Source organism: Argentina silus, assembly GCF_951799395.1.
Source record: "Argentina silus genome assembly, chromosome: 3".
Lineage (NCBI taxonomy): Eukaryota > Metazoa > Chordata > Actinopteri > Argentiniformes > Argentinidae > Argentina > Argentina silus.
The window spans coordinates 18,695,478-18,714,728 of record NC_139657.1 but is presented as its reverse complement, the minus strand read 5'-3'; the positions used below and the strand labels follow the sequence as shown (position 1 = coordinate 18,714,728).

Sequence of the window (19,251 nt, the reverse complement as noted above, 5' to 3'; positions counted from 1 at the left end):
CTAGGACATGAGGGCAATAAGAACAAGTGTATTTGCAGTTGCACCACACCTCTTCCAGATGGCAAACACTCCAAAACTAGAGGTGAATTTTAGCAACCTTGAGCTCTTTGCCAGAGTATAGATCATTAAAACAAAGTAGCCAATTCACAGCTCAAGGGAACTGACATTTCTTGCTTATCTGCTGTAAGAATAATCAATCTCCACAACCCATCATCAATGATTGATTGGTTGGCTGGTGTGCATGTTACTGAGGAATGTAATTGTCAATAGGTTCCGGTGGTGGTGGTACATATGATCGATTTTACTGTATTGTACTGTATGTGTGTCTGTGTCAATAATTTCTTCATGGTGTGTCTATGTCAGATTTGTTTTTAGTGTGCTATGGTTGTAACTTGTATGTAATGTAAGTGTGTCTATATCTGTAATTTGTTTTGTGATGTACTGTATGTGTCTATGTTTGTGATTTGTCTAAAATATTGTCTTCTTTCGCTGCTGTCTTGGACCAGGTCTCTCTTAAAAAAGACTGCTAAACTGCATAAATAAAGGTTCAATAAAACGATGGATCTACCATGGATCTCTGCCTAAAGTGATTGTCACAGAACAGATATGCCACAGTACCTTCAGTATGCCCCATGGCTTCATATAGCCCAGAGCCTTCTCTCCATGTGAGCCAGAGAGAGAGAGAAAGAGAGAGAGACAGACAGGCACAGACACAGACACAGACACAAACACAAACACAGACACAGACACAGACACAGACAGAGACCATCTATGCAGCACAGACAGTGAGGAAAGTACAGGGTCACTGCAGGGCAGGCTGCTGGAATGAAGACATTATTCATACCTGTGACCACCTAGCTAACATTGTGAACACATAGTTGTCACTGTAAGAAACAACAGGCCTCTGAACCTAGCAAGATGCCAATGATTGGGTGGGTATGGGCACTCACAGGCTGTTCCATTGTGCACACTAGCTAGCACAGCACATACACTCTTTGAACACTTTATTAGGAACACTTCCCTTTGCTCTCAAAACAGCCTCAATTCTTCGTGGCATTGATTTCACAAGATGTTGGAAACATTCCTTTGAGTATTCTGGTCCATGATGACATGATTGCATCACGCAATTCCTGCAGATTTTTCAGGTGCACTTTCAAGCTGTGAATCTCCCGTTCTACCACATTCCAAAAGAGTTCTATTGAATTCAGATCTTGGAAGGCCACTGAAGAACACTGAACTCATTGTCATGTTCATGAAACCAGTTTGAGATGACTTTTGCTTTGTGACATGGTGCATTATCATGCTGGAAGTAGCCATTAGAAGATGGGTAAATTGTGGCCAGGAAGGGATGCACATGGTCAGCAACAATACTCAAATAGGCTGTGGCATTCAAACAATGATTGATTGGTATTAACAGACCCCAAGTTTGCCAAGAAAACATTCCCCACACCATTACACCACCTCCACCATGAGAAGGTGTACAGGTGTTCCTAATAAAGTGTTTGGTGAGTGTAGAATGAAGCAAAGGATTGGCCATGCATGAGTGGTATGCGGTAGTGTGGATATTGAAACACAGGAGCACAGTACACACAACAGCTGAACAACGGACCTGTCACTCTGGAACCCAACTCTGCATTCCACTGGGCTGTTCTAACATTTCACCACTCCCACCAACCACCAGGCCTTGTATTGGGCACCATTCAACATCTCTCTCTAACCCAGCATCCCACCACTCACAATGACATCACTGATCACATATCATCACCTCAACCACTCAATAGAAAGACATTTGCACATTAACGGTATGGAGAAAATATCAGATCAATTAAAAAACACTTAAGGCAGTGTTGCGCCCAATCACAAAGTTGCACAGAAGCTACATAGACTTTGTAACAGTTAAAATAAAATAAAATATGCTTGTTAAAATTATCTGGAAGAAAGTTTTCCCCTTTTACCAGAACTATTTACAAGTGTATGACCTCATATATCACATTACTAAACATAAAACAGAAATTACCAATTAAATAAAACAGAAATTGTATTTTCCATGGACTCATATCAATAAACAATTGCAGACCTTGTGTGTGTGTGTGTGTGTGTGTGTGTGTGTGTGTGTGTGTGCGTGCATGCGTGCGTGCGTGCGTGTGTGTGTGTGTGTATGTGTGTGTGTGTGTGTGTCCTGCCCCAGTCCTGAGAATGATAGAGTGGCTGGGCTGTACTGGTTGCCACAGCCTGCCCCAGACACACACACACACACACACACACACACACACACACACACACACACACACACACACACACACACACACGCACAGTGACAGATCACTTCCCACAGTAGGGCTGCAACAATTCGACTTAGCAAATTTGTCGATTTGCATATTTATGATACATGGATATGAATATAAAATAAAGTATGTGACCACTGAATGATGGCATTACAACTACCCACTTGAATGCATTTGGAAAAGGTATATATCGATATCGTTGCATTCAAAAGCAGGTTTTTTGTGTAAATTAATCGCTTAGACTAATCGATTAATCGATAACATAATCTACAGATTAATCGATAACAGAATAATTGTTAGTTGCAGTTCTAGCCCACAGTACCTTTTCCCAGCTGTTTTCCCCACTTACTGGCAATCAACTGAGAGAGTTAACTCTATTCAACCACAGCTAATGAAAATCTTTTTGATTCCTGATTTTCTTGGACATGTATTAGAGCTTCTGGAAAGTTTTAAACAGGGTAGATATGAGGAGGGAGGGAGGGAGGGAGGGAGGGAGGGGGAGGTGGGCTTTCATATGGAGTTAGTTAGGCCTCACTTGAGAATAAAAGACAATTGACACAAGCCGCATGATCCCAAATATCAACTTGGATAAGGTTCACTTCACCAGAAACAACTGTACATTAAATGTAGCATGCACTGAGAGAACCTTTATGAGTTAAGACCTCGATTATTTGTTACTAAGACCATTCATACTTAAGCAGAATCACAAGTTGAATAGCTGTCAATATGAATAGTTTGATTACCCATGAAGAACAGTGAAGCCAGAAGTGTCAATTACACTACATCAATAATGAACCACATGACTTCCCATTTCGACCTGGACTATGACGCTACCAAAAGGCTTCACTGTTCCAAAAAGCCATAAACTCAACCAACCTCAGTCATCATTGGGAACTGTGTTAGACAAGAGGGCCATTGTGTGGTGTTTGGCCTCCAATTAACATCATACTGTGCCTTTTTACAGTACGTACAGCATAAGTACACCTTTGATCCTATTTGCTTCTATTGGGTAATAGTAGTAAATCAACCCTGAGTAGATTAATACATTGATTCCATTAAGAAAAGGTCTGTTCATATAGTATGCTTTTTTCATAACACTTTCCATTGGCAATCTATACAGTACCATATAGGCTATATCTTGCCATTTGAAACATTTTCTGCTTTAGTCGACATCACCAGCTTTGAATATTCCTTTCACGAAGATGGAACATACTTTCTTCTCACGTACTGAAGATAAGAAACATCTCTAGTTTAATTGCTTTTTAGTTATTAATATCCACTAACAACTGACATTGATTTATTGAAAAGAGCCCATAATTGCCATGGAGGCCCTAGATGCTTAGGGATATATTAAAGTGACCCTTTTATGTGTACCAGTCTAGCCGTGAAAACAATCTAAAATTGCAGGGTAAACACTAATTATCATCTTTCAAAAGGCAACGCAGTCATGATGGAAATGAAGCTACCTCTGATATGCAATTAGTCATGCCCACCAGCAGCCCCATGACATGCCTCTGCAGTGAGAGGGGATTTCCTAATCAACAGCTACGGATCAAATAAAATAACACAAAACTCTGGCCAGAACTGCAATAGGCTGTACTGTATGTGTGTGTTTTTTTTGCTGTTGTAAGCATTAATTTACTTCATTTTATCTGGGTCCACTTACTATACCAAAACATTACATGCAGTGTCCAGGGAGCCAGACTGTGGCAGATCCCATCCCACACATGCTGCATCTGTTGATCCAACAATCCCAGTCTCACTCCCACAGCTGTACTGGGGCTTTAGTCAGCTCTGTGTGTGTGTGTGTGTGTGTGTGTGTGTGTGTGTGTGTGTGTGTGTGTGTGTGTGTGTGTGTGTGTGTGTCACTCTGATTCTATACTGTGGTCAGCCCTGCACATGGCACATCATTCTAAACCACACTCTAAGTCTAAAAGAAGAACAATACTCATGGAAACGCCTCTGTGAAAACTCTCTGGTCTCTGGATTCTCACAGCTTGGGCAGAAACCACTGGCATCTTCCCTGGCCTGTGTTTGCCATTGCTCCTCTCCTTACGGGAAAGGATAGCCACTACTTCCTAATGACTTAAAATAGGATCAGACCTACTTCACCAAGTGCCCCAGACCAGACAATGGGTGTATTCAGACAGTTTGTTGGTGTCTTATTTAGCTACTGTGTTTAAGCTTGGCTCTACCAGACCCTTCTTGCAAGCTAGGAATAGGCTAAGGCTAGGCTCTGTGCTTCATAGCATGTGTGCATGCGTGGGTTAGGCCTGATTTACAGGTTAAATGGAACCACTCAGGATATGTGACTGTGTGTTTAAGACAACTAAAACAACCTCCCACTGCCACCCACAAGTGGTGCATTGACTGACACAATAAAGGGGGGGAAGGGGTTAATAGGTCAGCCAGCCTGTCTCTTCTCCTCAGGGGAGGAGAGGCCATGCAGCACCTAGACCAAGGATAAGGACCTCACATGGTAAACAGAAAAAAACGATCAATAAAAACCATGGCGCCGAGAGAATGTATTCCTTTCTGCTACGATCCAAGGAGAATTTAACAATGTCAGATTTTATATTTTTAATCCCCACTGTGTTGTAATGTTCACTAACCATTTCCATTCTCCAAAACAACCTGACAATTTGCCTCTTAGTTTGAGTGATAATAGCACATGGTGCTAGGGTTTATGCAATGGTGGATATATTGGTCTGCAGGCTTGACTGGAGAAACTAATTTCCACCAACAATGTGCAGCAGCAAGCTTCTATTCAAGATCATCACCCTGGCCCACTGCTTTCAATCAAAAAACCTTGAAATAGCATTCATATTCAAGAATTTGTATGCATTTATCTAAGAAATGCTGACCATTATTTTTCTTCTATTTTACAGTCCAAATATCCATTCAATATAGTTTGCAGTTGCAGAAAATGGTTTACTTGGTTTAGTTGTGTGTGTAAGCACAACACAATAAAACTCTGACATCCTTCTGAAAAACACATATTGAAATGGCCATTGAAATACATGTCTGGAATGTTTACCATGTGTCATCCCATTTAAGAGAGGAACTGAAATGCTAAATTAGCCTTTATATTTTCAAGTCTGTCAGCAGCTAAATCGCTCTGGTGGTCACCACTGCAAGCTCAGCAGGGCTGGGCCTGGCTGGTACAGTACTTGGATGGGAGATCACCTCGGAAATCAAGGTTACTGCTTGGTTACAGTCAATAGGAGGCACTACTTTCTGTGGACAAAAATCACAGTGATGTGGACACTGTACAATGGAGGATGCTGTCCTTCATAAAACATTTAAAAAATGAATTAATGGAATTAATCCTGTCTTTCAGTCAAATTTCCTGCAGACTATCCACTCTGAAACTGCCTCTAATCTTATTAGCAGGTTAGTGGAGGGCAAAGAATGCAAAACACATTGAAACAAACTGAACAGCTCATGTGAATGGATGAAATCCAACATCTGTGTCTGTTAATGAGGAAAACATAAATAGCTGAAGAGAAATAAGGGGTATGTTCTGATTTCCTTTTTACTCACTTCTGGCTCCGCACTTTCCCAGATTTGGTATTCCCATTTTGAAAAGGTGCGTATCTCACTAAATAGGCGCACTTTACGTACTTGGAATATCACACTGTCTGCCTCAAAATCCCACCCCTCTGGTGGCCAAGAGAAATCAAGAGAGTCCAATTCAAGATAGATTTGTCTGAATAATTCCTATGTCCTATACCTATAAAACCTTTATTTTGAAGGCAGTCCTTCTGGATAGTAAAATACAAAAACAGGAATCTCATCATTATCATTAGGCTTTCAATAACAAGTTAATAGCCTGTTCTCTGCCATAGACCACCTGCTTTGGAGTGGAATTGAACAGTGAAGAATAATGCGCCGAGTTTGCCATGTGAAACTTCTAATATGGGGATTAATTGTGTTTGAGGGGGATCTTCAAAGCAGTGCAACATGTCTACTCTATCATTTCAATAAACATTAGGATCGCATCGGTTTCAATGAACTTATCTACACCGCAGGCACAGAAAGATGTACTGTATATGCTTGTAAAAAAGAAAAATCGTCCATAATGTTATCAATCAATCATTCATGACCACTGTCCATGGTGCTTATATTGCATTACTGCTACATATATGTTTTATTTATTGTTTTCAGTGTCACTTCAACAAATGGCCATGACATGAGCAATGTTACATTGAGATGAGCAATGTTACCAAAAAATACTGATAGCAAAAGATGCAATTTTGAACCCTGCCAGTAGTATTGCTGGTATTAATGCAGCCCCTCTAGCTCGCAGGGAACATGGAGATTAAAGCACAGATCTCGTAAGGTGGTGCACAAGGAAATTAGAATAGATCCCTAACTTGCCAAAACATGACTTATCTAAAACCAAAACCAACAATATCACTATGTGTTTTATCAATATGTTCTTAGTCGCTCAGCTGCCCAGTGAACACTTCCTGTCCATGAGGTCATAGGCTCCAGCCCACAGAGGAAGTGCTAGCTCAGTAACCTCCTGAATGGATCTGCTGACACTGACTGGCGGCAGCCTCAGACTGCGTTTCTTAGATAAACACAGTGTCACTCAAATGATATTAGAGCTTTAAATATCTCATCTCTTATGCAAACACACATGCTCTCTCTCTCTCTCTCTCTCACACACACACACACACACACACACACACACACACACACACACCCTCTCACACACAATGAGACAGGAAACAGGAACAGGAGGATTCACATACCAAGTTGTTTGAGTCCGGAGTGTTATTGATACTCCCAGTATGAATCCCCAGGGGAGGACATTCAGTACATCTATGTAATATCTATTTTAGGGGTCATACAAGGACAACCATTTATGGAGAAGCTATCAGTGTAACCCTAACCCAAATCAGGCAGACATCTACTCAATGCATCGTAATATTACAGTAACCAAAGCACTGAAATGACTGCATCTTTAGAGCACCATAATCAGAGCATCTATTCACCAGATTGTGAGTGTCAGTAAAATGCCAGAGGAGCAGAGGATCAAGTATGACTTTAGCTTGTGTTCAACTAGCAGTAATGCAATACAGAGGGGAATCACTGTGATTGGAAGGCAAATTAAATGATCCACGAATGGCTTTGCTATTGCCTCCAGATGTACTTACAACTAAATTGGGACTAAAGCATGGTATCAAATACAGTAATGTCAGAAGAGCCATATGGGATGTCAAAGGAGTACAGGAAGCACTGCATATTCTGAGGTACTGTACTTCTCAGAAATTCCATCATTTCAAACCTGTTTATAGCCAGTGAAACTCTCACTTCATGATCAAGAGGGCGTTGAGGGTGTGACGGATTCACCCAACCCCTGGCCCAGCCTCTGTCAGACTGCCATGAGCCAAGTCATCAAACACTACTAGCCTATCAAATCTGCAGGCCAGACAATGAAACAGAAATGATTTCCATATTTAAACACTCTGTCTTTAAACACTGTTAATGATAGAGGTTATAGAGTGAATCATTATAGTTGTAATGCCTCATCAACACCTCATTCTGCAAGGGTCAGACTCTGGTCGTGTCAAACACTTAAACTAATAGATTATGCACAGGATTATATTATATAGTACAGTTCTTAGCTCCAAGAGGCTATACAAAGAAACATGCCCTTATGCCTGACTGTGCTAAATGAAGGTCCACAGATATTACTACAACTACACCCCCAAGGCCTCTTCATCTTCCAGGCTCTATTTGGGGTTTCATTATATTCTCTCTTTCCATCTCCCTAAACCATATTCTATAAATTGTAAAAAAGGGACTAGAAATGATGCAAGCAATTCAACCTTGCCTTAGATAATGGCCTTCTAGACAACTATCATTGTTGTTGGAGTGATCAGCTTCATTAAAACACACATGTTCATTAAAAACACAATAATTCCCCCTGAAAAAGCAAAGCCACCACTGAGATTATGATAAAGAGTTACCACATGGCTAGCTGTGCTCAGCAGTGAGATACTGATAGGTGCCTCATAAAACTCCCTTTTTATCCAGCAGCAGTGGGCAGCTCTTGTCTCAAATAACAGATCAAAAAGCCAGAGGCCATTCTCAGACAAGGCCTGCCAACATAGACAAAGGGAATTTTCACTGGCTACATTCACTGTCAGGAAATCCTCCCCCATAAATGCCAACAAGCCTGACATTACAACTCTCTGAGGTTGCAGTGCAAGTGAGTGAGTGTGACTCGTGGAGTACCAAGTACCAAGACTACCAAGCAAGCAGTCACGTCTTTTTTGGATTAACCTTTATAGGTGATACTGTAAAGGCAATAGCCACACTGTATCTGGCATTGTCTACTGAATACACAGAGCTGAACAATGGAGCAAAATCCTAGCAACCAAGTGAGATATCAACCAGGCTCAGCCTAGTCAGGTTTCAACTTGCCTTCTGACACACAATACTGTATCATTGTTCAGTAGCTCCTTCAAAAGCCTTGCCAAATCTGAAATAATCTGAGCTACAGAGCTGGGGTGGGAGGTTTTTGGCGGTAGCACAACACAACACTTTTGAAACACTGTAAGCGTACTCAGTAAACAAGCTGCCGTTGAGCACAGGGGAAGAGAGAGAGAGAGAGAGAGAGAGAGAGAGAGAGAGAGAGAGAGAGAGAGAGAGAGAGAGAGAGAAGAGAGAAGAGAGAAGAAGGCATTTATAAACAAGTGCAACACACTCCAGGGTGTCTTTATTCCCTGGGTTCACACAGAGATTTCAACCTAAATACGGTTTAAAAAGAGAGCTTCACTGCTTCACCGTTACATGAACCAAGCATGCAGAATCCCTGCTCTCCAAAATAGAATTTACAGTAAACAACTGTATGTGGTCAAATAGCCAAGTCAAAATATAGGCACAGAATGTGCTGCTGGGCTTTAAGTGTATGTATAGCTGGAGGCCATATCGGAGACACATTTCATAAATGCACTCTTACTACAGCACCGAAAAAAACATGGACTTGTTGTCTGCAAGACTGAAATGAGCAGTCTGGATAGTATGGGTGTGGGCTGTGCTCATCTGTTCTTTAAGGCAGGGGAAGATGCGGAGTCACAGTCAAGAGTTGGACCCCCTGGACAGAGCTCTCCCGGCCAGGGATGTCTCAGGCGGTCACAGGCCCAGTCTTGTTCCCATCTGCGATTCTGATTGGCCCTGAGGCTATGGCCACACAAAGGACAGACTGGCACTGAGACCCAGAGCCAGCAGGGTCAAGGGGAGAACAAAAAAATGTTGATATAGCAGCAGCACAGCTTGGCCATTGTGGAGCCAGTGGCACGGGACGTGCCCAGTGCAGTTCAGCCCTAGCTGTCGGAGTAGAATGGGAACGTTCATGAAGGGGCAAAGGGAAAGGGGAGCTAGTCACTATGATGACTGTGTGGGACAAGAGGGGGGAAGTAAACACAGTCACAGTGGGGCTATGTACTCTGCTGTTGTTTCTCTAACTGCTGTAGGGAATTATCAAGCGTATCATAGAAGAAATTGGCACAGAGTATGATTGTTAATTTCAAATAGTCATGGAGAAGGATGGCTGTGGAAAGGGGCCTTTGATGGCAGTTATATTGGCTTCATTAAGCAAACCAACCAAGCCCAATGAAGAGAGTTCAGAACAATGAGAAGCAGCTGAGGGGTTCTGGAGAAAAGTAGTTTGTCTGGATCATGGCTAGTACTCTGTAGTCAATATAAGGCAAGGATGTACGATAAAGGGACAATGTATAAAGCTTGGGTTACATGCAGTGGAGAAAACACCATCCTCACAAGCAGCTTAACTAGTCACACATCACCCCTCTAGGAATGATATTGTGTACACGATATGAAAGTTTAGGCTTAATTTTCAAAATAACTCATGTTTTTCTTTTGAAGCGACTGCTACATTTGTGCCTATAATTTATTTTGGTGATATCGTGCAAATGTATGTCCCTGTGGCCTCATTACATTTGCTGGACCCTGCGCACCATGGTGTGCAGAGGTTTGTTACTAACTCCAAAGCCCTCACTCATCTCTGTATCATCTATATGACAGTGGGCTTGCCTTCCTTAGCTCTTCTGAGATTAATTAATTACTATGTTTTTAATACTAGGCCATACTGAGCTCCCATTCTACTTGTGTAACTATATTGTCCAGCAGTCAAATTACAACAATTGCCGGAGCTCACATGAATGCGTTCTGTTGACTGTACCTAAGACCCGTACAGAGCTAGGGAAAAAGCTTTCCAGTTCTCTGCCCCTTCCGCTTGGAATGAGCTTCAAAAGGTCCTGAAATTACAGGAGCTCGTCTCTTTAAATTTGTTTAAAGCTAGGGTAAACAGTATGATGGAAAATGAAGTGGGGGGGTGTAAATGTTTTGACACCTAGTTGCACCTCTTTTTCCCAAACCTTCTTGCTGCTCAATGTGTCAATTGATGTTTTAAACTGTCATGCTTGTGTTGTATGCTCTAAATGCATCTGAACTTTCTGTGCTGCTGTTTTGGACAGGTCTCTCTTGTAAAAGAGATATCAATGAGACTAACCTGGTAAAAACCTGCTCTTCTTCAACTACAGATCCAAAAGGGCACTGACCCTGGGTGACGGGAGCTGCAAGAATGTGGGGTCAAAGGGCAGAGGGTTCTACTCAACAGTCTTACAAAAGATATGACCTCTATTTGGATGAGGTCTTGTGTACCCTCTGTTCAGAGTATAGTGACTAAATCATATTGTCTTTAGTTCATTTTATCACACTTATGACTCCCAACACTTCCCTCTGGAGGTGTGATGAATCAGAATTGACTGCCTCATGTGGTATCAAGGGACCTTGTTTGTTTGGATGGTAGTGGAACACTTACACTTAAAAAAGAACATCTGCTGATGAATGAGAACAAGAATCTGAACAAGATCCTGGTGGTATCTTTGAACAAGCATGACATACAGAGGACTGTAGCCTACATGTACATGGGGAGACCTCCAAGTGAAACATTCAAAATGCTTCAAACAACACAAAGTCATTACTGATATTTTGGAATGGCACCACAATGCAATGTTTCCCAACCTGGGGAATTATGATTGTTTCCCAAATGGTATAATTAAAATTGCGCCCACAACTCCCAACAAAATAAAGAACGCAAAGTGCAATGCACATAACATCTGGAGAATACATCACAGGAATTAGATGCACCACAAAGGCATGACAGCAGCCCAGTTCCACTCCTGGCTCAGTTTTATGAGCTGTAAAACAACAAGGCCAACTGCCTATGGAAATAAAGGACGAAGCCAAAAATGTAGACGTTGACATAATTGACAAGGTAGAAAGTTATTGAGGAAACAGAAATTACAGTATCTTGTAATGTACAGCACAGTAGTCCTATAATCTAATTAGTTACCATTCATGCTGCAATCAAATGCTGTACTCTCAGACACAGCCTTTGCAAAACTCAACAGGGACCAGACCATCACTGTGGAACTCAAGCTATGAGACGTTACTAGTGATGATGGAGACAATTGTTGGACAAGGCATGCCGCTTCTCACATATTACATCAGTACTACTGGCGCTCAGCTGTTGCTTCTCAAAGTGCTCTGAATTTATGTTTTGATTCTTCACATTCCTTAGGTCTGTGCATGAGCAACCCACAACCCCTATGCATACCTCAACGGGAATATGCTTGCTGTAGTTCCAGCTGGCATTGTTGTATGCTTGCCCACCACACATGCAGGACATTTCCATAATTTCACTGTACAGTGATGAAGCTTGATTTGATCAAATGTTTCTTTTTGCAGATCAATTGAAGTTTATTACATGGCTAAGTTTGGTTTTGAAATAGTTACTACTAGGCTAATTACAGTGTAATTACAGTTAATAACACCAATAAATGTAGCTACTGTATGTAACTACATGGTATCTGTGTGCAATCACATAACATTACGTGAAAAATGTTGGCCAAGATGTCATGTATTTAAGAAAAGCATCATGTTCATGTTTCACCTAGTTCCAACTATGCGTAGCCTATAGAAATGTGTATAGTATGATGCTATTTGCTATATTTTTGTTTGTATCAGTTATTTCATTACTGTCCATATGTTAGTATAGTACACTCCATTTTTCAACTCATTATGGCACTTATTCATGCTTTCTGTTTGAAGCTCAGAGATCAAAGGGATTCTCGTGAAATAAGCAGCGCAGCAACACACCAACTGTAACAGTAACAGTCACATTAAACTGACATATAAAGGAAAACATACATTCATTGACCCAAAACTTTATACATGTACAGTTTATAAATGCGGTCTTACCTGGCGAAAGTTTTCTAATAAGTTATTTTGTTGCAAGCTGTCAGAAGCCCAGGAAAAAAAATCAATGCCGCGGAACTTCCAAGTAGTAACTTTGGACAAAGTGTCAGTTCGATCGGGTCTTCCAAAGCGAGATATAGCAGTTTAGTAATGTGTTCCAGGCTTGTGCGTCCATAAGGTTTCTAAACTGCTAACACAATACATAAATCTCGTCTTGCTGTGCTTTAGAGCCCGTTATAGTCCCACTACTTGTTGAATAATTGGTGACTAAGGATTTCCCCCGTTGGGTACGGAAATGAGCACGTCGGAGAAAGTAGGGACGCTTACCGACTCCTACAGGCGTGACAGGAACATCTATATTTGCACGTCAAATTTTAAGTACCCTATATATATATAACATTGATATATAAATGCCGCCCAGCGCAAAAAAATCCATTGTTATATATATAAATATATAAATAGTGTTCACAGCGACTCGAGGGTATATCCTCAGTGCACTGTTTACTATGTGAAGTCATCAGAGTGCGTTAAGTCTCAATAAGTTTTACTAAACTCTTATGGCCCTTGTTGAAACACTATTTTCTGTGCAGCATGTGAATACCATGGTCTTGTGACACCAGTTCAAAATAGCTTTTCTATCTGGCCTCTGTTCTCTCTGTCTCAATTGTCATTACCTTTTGTTTTCTATGAATTGGTTTTTATTTTTATAAAATAAAATTATATATATAAACTTCAACAGTTCTGTCACCAAGAGTAGCGGATACCTAACATATATATATATATATTTAGTTACTATTTAGTATATATATATGTTAGGTACCCGCTACTCTTGGTGACAGAACTGTTGAAGTTTAATAGTCCTCGTTTCCGACTGTACAGTAAGATTTATGAAAAAGGACTCAGGTCATATCCTCCTAAGGTGTAATTAGTTCTTAAAAAGTGGATTTTGACACCTGGCTTTTGTGTCCTGGGAAATATTTTGGAGTATTTCTCAAACAATGGATTTTTTTTTGCACTGGGCGGCATTTGAGGGTCCAATAAGTCATAGGCATGGCGTTAACTCAATACACATGAGGCCCATTATTGTGCTAATTTGTTAATTGCAGTTCAAGTGAAAATATTTAACGTAAAACCACCAACAGAATATATAAATAACATCTTTATTTCGTTTTTTTCTCACAAACATGCATCCTGTAGACCATGCCATTAGTTCTTTCCCTCTTCATGTGTGTAATACAAGACTAAAGTAATCAGGGAGTATGATGAGGAAACAGAAAGCCAACACACACACACGCACACACACACACACACACACACACACACACACACACACACACACACACACACACACACACACACACACACACACACACATTGTGCAGGTCTACTCCTATCAGGGCATTCATTTCTGACCTGATTTATATAAAAGCCTCCCAAGTGATGATAGGTGATGCTTATGATTAGAGTGCAGTGAAGCACAGTGAAGCACAGTGAAGCACAGTGAAGCACAGTGAAGCACAGTGAAGCACAGTGAAGCACAGTGAAGCATGTGAAGTGTCTTGTAACAAGATCTTTCTTCAGCACAAACTTATTATAGGGATACAGAATTATGATACGTCCAAATGTTGGTTCAAATGTTCATGGGTCAGGATGACATCAACGTCACCACAGTTACTATTTAGTAATCCAACATAATTTTAGGAATAACAATGTTTAGACTTTGATAGAAACAAGGTAGAAGTGGAGGCAAATTGGAGTTGTTGTCCTCACCCGTGCATCGCAAGGATGGCATCTGCATGAAGTTATAGGCCATTTTGACCTGAGCTCACAAAGAATTTGATAGAATTCAGAGTCACCTGTAATCTTTTCTGAACTGAAAGTTTTAGTATAATGGGCACCAACTTTATGTATGGATGACGCTTAAACTTTAAACACTGCTTCTCCTACTAAATACTGCACATATGGTACAGCCTGGTAAAGTGCATTCTAATCTCCTGGGATGTACATCAGATGTTCCTAATCAGGCCTAGGCTCTCTGTAGGTCCTGCTGCCAATAAGGCTCACAGTCCAGGCTTCAGCTACATGGAGGATGATACATTTGGACTCATAACAAAGGAAGCAACACTGATCCATACATCTGTTTCCACTTTCTGATCAATCATCAATTTGTTTTTTCCCCCTGAGCACTTGCTGTACTGTATATGAAGTGTGTTACTGTCTGGCCCTGGGACTGGCTGACAGAGAGAGCTGCTACCAGTGTTGACATGACTAACTGTCACATTATCATGAGGATCTGAATGAATCAGATCAAGCGTCAGAAACAACATTGTGTTTCCGTTATGTTTATAGGTTGCTATTGGCACAACCACCTCCAACAGTGAGTTTAAAAAAATAATCAGCTTGTGTTCGTTTTTTCTGTCAGAATTACCACGAGAAAGTATACTGACAAAGAGGGAAATGTATCAACCTGAGAGCCTGTGGATTCTACTCTGCCATAATAACAGTGTTATTACTGGTGTGTTATTGTATTTAGACACATTTAAAAGGCATAACCATTAGACACATGGTACTGTAGTAAGTCCACTGATGGATGGAATCGTTTGAGTGGAAACCAGTCGCCATTTCTTTAAACAATGTATAATGAACACTACACTTAAAATCTCTTCAGGGAGCCTTTGCCAACTATACAGTAACTCCAGGAGCTAGTTAACATCTTTCACCCAGATACTGAGAATGAGCATAAAGGGAGATACTTAGGTGTAAATGCTGACAGATAAGAATATTGTATGTGCACCATTCTAAAACAAATCAGTAATAATGACTACAGTAAAAAAAAGTATTGTAGTGACAGGATTGTGAATGATGCCTCTGCTACTGGAGATATGAAGTGTTGTGCTGTTAGTGGGGTCATCTGGAAATCCTCAATGCAGAACGGGAGTCTCTCTGTTCCTCAGCTAGTGAGAAAGCTCACCCTCACCCTCCCAGGATTATTTTAGCCACTACATGGACTCATGTTGATGTCGAGGTTATTACAACTCAATATTATCTTTTCTGGATGCATGTTGTCACCCAGAGCTCATGAATCAAAAGCTGCTGTGTCTAACTCACATTCCCAGCCAGAGTATGGTAAGGGATTTCTGTGCCTCAGAATGGAATTCCACATTAGTTTCCAATGCAGGGAGATATGCACATTAGTATGCATTATCATTCTTACTGTAATAGTGTGAACATTTGTAGGTCTACAGTTTATCTGTGGGTTACAGAATTATACATTTATGATTAGTCTAAAACAACTTAAAGACAGTATTGTATTTGCAGTGTTTTAAGTCCAAAATAACCTGGGTATTGTAATAAATGAGTCACCCTTTGTAACCCATTTTCTATTCTGACAGCCTTGATACAGCAATTTGCAGGCCATCAGTGACACAGAGGTGACCATAATAAGATGCAAATTGAGTCCCTCATCCCAGCAGTGGTGATTAATATAGCATGAAAATGGCCCGTGCAGGGCAAGCATGCTGGGTTAATGACTTATTAGCAGGCCTGGGCTGGGTCAGCACCTGGAGGACAGAGAGACCCTTATTACTTGCACACCTTGGACCAGTGGAGCAGGAGTGGAGCACTCCCACCTGCTGGAACTGGGTCCTTGGTTTGGTTAGGGGTAATCTTGCAGAGCCAGACTACGTCCCACTGAATATTGCATATAAAGTCTGGCAAGATTTGGTCAGTGGAGATTGGAACCTCTTATGGAAAGTTCAAATGTGCTGTGTGGAACAGGTATACAGTGCCCTGCTTAAGTAATGGTAACAGTGATGAATTTTTAATCAAACAATTACTATTAGGTTAAAGTAGAGATTCTCAGCTTTAATTTGATAGTATGTTTGTACATATTGAAATGACAACACTACTTATGCATAATCCCCCTATTACAGGCTACCCAGAAGTGATGACTAATTAGTCATCCATAAGTGACACGTGGCTTGACAGTTCGTTAGATGTGTTCCGTCACATAATTTGTGCGATCATAAGAGAGCTCTCAATGTCTATTATTGATTCTAGGCTTTGCATCTGCTATTGATGTCCGTCAACATGAGGACCAAAGAGACATCAATGAATGTCAGGGAAGAAATTATGAGGCTGACATTTTTTTATTAGAAACATTAAACCTACCAAACTTGGAGACTGCAATACAGGCTTGGCAGAGCCTCGGGTCGTAGACTTCAGACAGTTATTATATGCAAACAATTGACGATGAAGTACTAAACATGAGTGCTTAATTTGGACATTTAATAAATCATTTCCATCACCTTTGGGTACCCTGATAAAATGGGGACGATGCATAAACAGTGTTGTAATTTCTGAATGGTGAAACCAATACTGTATGTACACAAATACCATCAAATAAAAGCTGAGAATCTCTACTTTAACCTTGTCATAATTGTTCAACATTTTGGAGTGTAGAGCTGAAGAGGGAGCTATTCTGCCCCCCTACATTGGGAGCCCTTCCCTGAGGAGATAAATGGCTGTGAGCTCTGTGGGATGTTTTGAGAGGTGTCATCAGTATGGAAGTTAGGATGAATTCTGATTGGTCTCCTTGCAAGCAGATCCTAATTTAAATACTTTAGTATTTCTAACAGAGGCTAAGGGACAAATTAATTATATTTTCTTTGTCCTGTTGTGAGGTTCTCGTCATGAGCTATGAGTAACATTGTTTGAATGACCTGTGGTCATCTCTCTATCTCTCTGTCTCTCTCTCTCTCTCTCTGTCTCTCTCTCTCTCTCTCTGTCTCTCTCTATCTCTCTACTCTCTCTCTATCTATTATTCACCATAGAGGGTAGAATGTACATTTTTTCTATTAAGTATTTGCCTTGTAATAATTGTATAAGCATACAGCATTATTAAAGCCTCATTTGATTCATTATATTTGACCATTCTGGCACTAAATCAGCACAACTCAACAATTATTTGCACATAGTGATAATTACCTTACATGGAGTTAGATTATCAATATTAGATATGCTTTGCTATTAACAAAATATAGCCAAATGTATTAAGCAAACCTTCACATGGAAACTGCCATTATTATATATGGTCTATAGAGCCAAAAGAAGAAAACATGCTTCACTGTCCCATTACTCACGCAGGGCACTGTATCTGCCTCATACCATCCACTCCCCTCAAGGTCATGCCTCTGAATTGGTATTCTTCACAGCATGGCAATCTTGGATATTAGTGTGGCGGGGCAGATGGGTGCCTTGCTGTGAGACCAGTAGGGTGGAATCACTTTGAACAGCAGGGGAGGTATGACCATTGTGGGATGTCGATCATCGTGGTGGATTAATGCCGTATGACACATTTTATACTCAATACAGTCCTCAGATGCATTGTGGGTTGTGGCCCTGTGCTCTCGGTATGATAGATCAGAGGAGAAATCCTTGGACTGGAGGTTGAGTTGCCTGTTGCTACTACTTGGTCAACTCATGTGAGCAAATGAAAGTTATCTCATGGCATTGCTGTGTTTGTGTAGGAGTGTGAAGGAAGCTAAGGCCACAGAACACATACAAGGCTGTCATTTAGGCATAACATTTACACAGCTAAATATATACCTACAAATTATCTATCCAGAGACAGCAACCCTCAATCTTAAGGGTGAAAATTAAAGATGATTATGTTTACCTCTGTAACAAATGATGTATTTGCCTTGTAATAATTGTAGAAGTTTACAGTATTATTAAAGCCTAATTTGATTAATTCTAAGGTGACCATTGTTGCACTAATCAACACAAACTCAATAATTCTAATCACATAGCGTTAATTAAATTACTTGGAGTCAGATTAATATTAAGATATGTATTAACAGTACATAGCTACATTTCCTCGCCAACCCTTCATATTGTTATTTGCCATCCTATAAGGCCCTACACAAACATTTTTTTTGTACACCAGAAGCATGCAAAGAATAGCCTAACTGATGTATTGATATATTGTGAGACAGGTTTTGGCATAATACAGTGCATTCGGAAAGTATTCAGATCCCTTCACTTTTTCCACATTTTGTTATGTTACAGCCTTATTCAAAAATTGATTATTTTTTTCCTCATCAATCTACACACAATACCCCATAATGACAAAGTGAAAACAGGTTTAGAAATGTTTGCTAATTTATAAAAAATAATGGTGTTTTTTCTTTTTCAAAATGTTTGGTCGCAGATTTGCATATCATCTGCTGTCAGGATTTTGTTTAGTTTCTGTTAGAAATAAAGACTTAGGCATAACTGACACATACATGTAGCCTAACTCAAGCTCAAAACAAGGTTGGCTAGCCTCGCATAGAAATAAACTATAATTGTATATTTTCAAAGGGTATGAATATCAGCCCCATTCCTCAGCTGTTCACCAAAAATGTGGCGGTGTGCCCGCTTTGTTGTTTGAATTACAGATTACACCTTTAATATCAAATACAGTTTAATTGGTTTAATCAGACCCAATCAGGCGTGGCTCATTCATCTGAAGTCAGTCCTGGTCCAATCAGGTTGTGTTTATTGTTGTAGCCTGCAGGTCCTTCCCCTCTGATTGGCTGTGACTCAGGTGCAAGGTGTCCTCTGAAGCTCTGTCAGACATGGCTGCATACCTTGGATAAACTCAGACATGCACTCAGTCCACACCATC

At 40.6% G+C, this 19,251-nt stretch overlaps 1 protein-coding gene across 1 annotated transcript in view; it reads right to left on the bottom strand.

The window, feature by feature from the left end:
* Window positions 1–12,808, bottom strand: part of tspan9a (tetraspanin 9a) — a gene marked incomplete at its 5' end in the record, with an annotated part of 140,719 nt that extends 127,911 nt beyond the window's left edge. Inside the window, one exon of the mRNA XM_083665839.1 lies at window positions 12,585–12,808. The remainder of the gene's footprint in view (window positions 1–12,584) is intronic.
* Window positions 12,809–19,251: the final 6,443 nt, after the last annotated feature.